The sequence below is a fragment of the Apium graveolens genome, chromosome 2 (assembly GCF_009905375.1).
Source record: "Apium graveolens cultivar Ventura chromosome 2, ASM990537v1, whole genome shotgun sequence".
Lineage (NCBI taxonomy): Eukaryota > Viridiplantae > Streptophyta > Magnoliopsida > Apiales > Apiaceae > Apium > Apium graveolens.
Genome location: NC_133648.1, coordinates 211209496 through 211214137, shown reverse-complemented (window position 1 = coordinate 211214137; position 4642 = coordinate 211209496).

Here is a 4642-nt window from a genome sequence, read left to right as displayed (position 1 = left end):
TACTCAAAGGGATGAGCAAGGGATACTAAGGTTTTCTTCCAGAATTTGGATTCCTCATCTACTTGAATTAAAGAATGAGATCCTACACGAAGCCCACAATTCGAAATTTTCAATCCACCCGGGAAGCACCAAGATGTATCGGGACTTAAAGCAGAACTTTTGGTGGCCAAATATGAAGCGGGACGTGGCAGAATGGGTTGTGAAGTGTTATACTTGTCAGAAGGTGAAGGCAGAACATCAACGACCAAGCGGATTAATTCAGCCCCTAAAGATTCCAGAATGGAAATGGGAAAATATTGCTATAGACTTTATAGTAGGACTACCGCGAACGAAATCCGGGCATGACGCTATATGGGTTATAGTTGATCGTCTTACGAAGTCAGCGCATTTCCTTCCAATTAACGAAAAGTCGTCACTGGACAAATTGGTTCATATGTATGTGCGCGGAATCGTACGAAGGCATGGAGTACCCATATCAATAGTTTCAGACAGAGATCCTCGATTTAACTCAAGATTTTGGAAGCAATTTCAAGAATGTCTTGGCACGAAGTTGAATATGAGCACGGCGTACCACCCGCAGACTGATGGTCAGAGCGAAAGGACAATTCAAACAATCGAAGACATGTTGCGCAGTTGTGCAATCGATTTTGCAGGAAGTTGGGACGACCACTTGCCGTTGATTGAATTCTCTTACAACAATAGTTATCATTCCAGTATTGGCATGCCACCATACGAAGCTTTGTACGGGCGAAAATGTAGATCACCAACAAGTTGAGATGAAGTAGGAGAAGGAAGGATTATCGGCTCAAAATTGGTACAACAGTTGCATGACACAGTCAAGTTAATTTAGAAAAGGTTGCTTGCTGCTCAAGATAGACAGAGGAAGTATGCGGATCCAGCGCGTAAGGATGTTCGATTCCAAATTGGCGAAGCTGTTTTGTTGAAGGTGTCACCTAGAAAAGGGTTTTCTAGATTTGGCAAGAAAGGGAAGTTAACACCTAGATATATAGGCCTACGAGTTGGCCTTACCACCTCAGTATCAGTATGTGCATAATATGTTCCATGTGTCGTTGCTTAAGAAGTATAATCCTGACGCTAGCCATGTGATAGAATATGAACCTGTAGAAATTCAGGAAGACCTGTCATTTGTGAAGCAACCTGTCAAAATACTCGAATGGCAAGAGAAGAGTCTTAGGAATAAGACAGTAAAGTTAGTAAAAGTACTTTGGAGAAACCCTAAGATCGAAGAATCGACTTGGGAGTTAGAGTCTGATATGCGTTCCCGGTATCCTCATCTGTTCATTTAGATTCTGGGGACAGAATCCCTTAAGGGAGAGAGGATGTTACAACCGGCATTTTCGTGTAATACTATCTGTAACTTTGGTGCAATTTTAAAACTGAATGCCAATATATTCAACTATTGTATGCTCATGTGAATGAGAATTTCTGCGTCTTAAATTTGCGTTATGTGGTATATGATTTTTCAAAGCAAAAGTTTATTTATTTCTTCTATTTTTGATTTATAAGAAATATTTTAAACCTTGAATAAATTTCTTTTTAAAAAGTTATTTTGTTCACAAATTTCAAAAGTGGTTTTATAAAATTTCTAAAAATCCAAGTTATTTTATGGTATAAATTTTATAATTTTTGAACTTATATTTTATTTTATAAAAATAAATCTTTATAAATTTTAGTTGTCATAATTAGCAAATTACATGGTTGCCCTTGCATGCAAATCCTTTTCTATTAAATTTAAAGGGCTAAAGAGACAATTCTAACCCCACTAACTCTTATTTTACTAGCCAAATTCCTTCTTTGCCCTTGCCTGCAAAATGATCCAAGTATAATTGGAAGGTTAGTCTTGTCAATTCTCATTTCCACTCATATTTTGTCAAATCAAAAACCATAAAACAAGCAATTGGCATGATCATTCACTCCACTCACACCGCACTTTCTCCTCCCTCCCTCCTCCCTCTCTCACTCTCGGCCCTCCTCCCCCTCACTCTCGGGTTTTTAGCCGAGATCAACCCCCTCCCCATTTTCTTCATTCCTCAACCAAGCTCCCACCTTCTATACAAGTAAATACTACTTCCCATATCATGATCATATATATTTCAAGGAGTTTTGAGTAAAAAGTTTAAGTTTTAAGGTTGCATGTCAAGGTATTAGTTGAAACTCAAAGTACAACCTTGATTCTTATGGATTTAAGGTTATTTTTGAGAGGACTACAAGGAATGGTGAAGTGCCAAGTCTTGAGAAGGAAACTCTTGATGTTGAATGGCCATTTCCCTTCCATTTCATTCGGCCATGACCTTAAGGGAGCCGAATGAATGGTCATTGAGATCATTCTTGTTGCTTTGTTCAATCTTTGTATGTTTATGTGATAATGGCATGAATCTTGTAGTGAAAATTTGATGAAACTCTTTGCATGCTAAGTGATCATCTAGATATAGATTATTCTAGGCTTGCATGTCAATTTTATGGTCAAATATATTTAGAAAACATGTTGCTTAGGTTTGTAAAACTCGAAGACATGCATGCATGTGGATTTCTTTTAGAATGTTATAAGATTTTGATAATTTGGAAAGATTGTGTTAGTAAGCTTTAATTTCAGTAGGAATAAGGTGTTAATATTGATTAGTGTTCCTTGATGCATGGTAATAATTCGGGTATATTTTATAAAAAAAAACATAACTTGTTATTTTCAAAAACTTGATGATTTGTGAGTTGTGAAATGTGGTTTCTTTTGTTTTGCCATGATTGCACCTTAGGTAAGGATGATCTCCACCAAGATTATTTTGAGTATAAGGGAGTTAGTTCAGTAGATCACCATGTTTAAGTCTTGGTTTGGGCATTGGGTTGTTGGTGGTTGAGTTTGTCAAGTCAAAACCCTTGGAGAAAGGAGAGTTATAGTTTCTGCAGAAAATCAGTTTAGTACCCTGAGGTTTAGAGTGAGTTTTGCCCATGTCATTGATGTGCACTTTGAGGCCCAAGCCACCAGAAGTTAGTATTGGGAGTATATAAAAGGTTTTAGGTGTTGGTTGGAGGTTTGCATGTCGTTTGGTTAGGTGCACAAGTAGAATAACAAAATCTGTCCAGCAGGGGACAGTTTTGTTGCAACTTAGAACTAGGGAGATTTGACCATGTCATGGGTAGGCCCTCATTAGGCCCTATTGGGCCTTAGTTAGAGGGAGTGTCAGAGAAGTTTTTTCAACCGTATTTAATAGGATATGAGTTAGAACCATATGTCACAAGTTAATTCAAGTCAGGGCATTTTCTGCCCAGAAAAACAGGGGAATCATGGACTTTAAGCTTAGGCCCAAGAAGGCCCAAGCCAGGCCTTTGAGCCACATCAAGTTTGGAAGATGCCATAAAGTCAGGAGAGTCTTGTGTAAAAGTTTTGAAGGAAAAACTATAGTTTAAGGGTGTCTAATGCACTCATGAAACCATAGATGTCATTCTGAAATTTGCACCAGTAAGCACTTTCACTTATCACATAGTTTTAGAACACTTATGAGTGAGATTTAGGTTGACCACCATAGTTGCAAGATAGTATAAGGTCAGTAGAGGAAAAGGCCCAAGTGAGGGTCGATAGGTCTAGGATAGTTTAGTAAAGGCACACCGAATTAGAAAGCCAAAATTTGAAGACTTTGTCTAGTTTAGCGACTAAGTGACTTAAGTTGTGAGTCGAGATCATCCAAGCCTAGTGTTGCATTATGGTGTATATGGTAATATTTGGTATTAAAATATGATATGTGAGTATATGTGGCTTTGTGTGCAATATATTTTGAAGGTGAATATAAATTAAGTACATATAGGCCTAAGTGCCATTTGTGTTTAATTACGGGATGTGAATAGGTTAAGTTGGTGAGAATATATTATAACGAGGATTATTATTATTTATGTAGGATCTTGAGTCAAGGGAAAACTTACCATAAAGGTCGAGTGAAGCTTCCAGTTGCTCCTACCAGTCAGACCAGACCAGCATTTCTCAAGGCAAGTGATTCAACTTGTCTTTCGTATTCACTGTAAATAGTTCATATATATCGATCCAACTATCCTGAGTCATTTTGATATATTTAAATCAAGCGTATCTTATGTTTATCTTTGAATCATATAACAATGCCATGAACCCTCGAGTATGTTTTGCAAGTAGTTCAAAAGTCTTATCATGATAGTATATTAAAGTAATTTTAAATGCCATGATAAAAGAAAGGGTAGTTTTAACTCTTGGTTGATTCTCTTGATTAACATGCTGATGATTCCTAAGTATTGATATCTCATCCTGATACTTGAACCCCTATAGAACCTTAACTTGAACCCTGAAAGCCAGATATTTATCAAAGTAATTCCTCATTGATTGATACCCCTCTTTCTTATCTTAAAGCTTGACAATTCTGATATAACCCGAGATAAAGATCATTTCTTCATACCTTAACACCCTTAGTATTCATGAATCTTATCTTCTTGGTGATCCAGCACTTGTGCCTTGACAAGAAACCATTGCTTTAAGCCCAGTTTGGCATTACCCCTACATAATATCCAATAGCCTCACTAAATTTTCTTGTCCTAGTTTTATATATGAAAACCTTTTCGTTACCCTAATGGAGTAAAGTTTAGTGGATCATGGCCCTGAGATTTA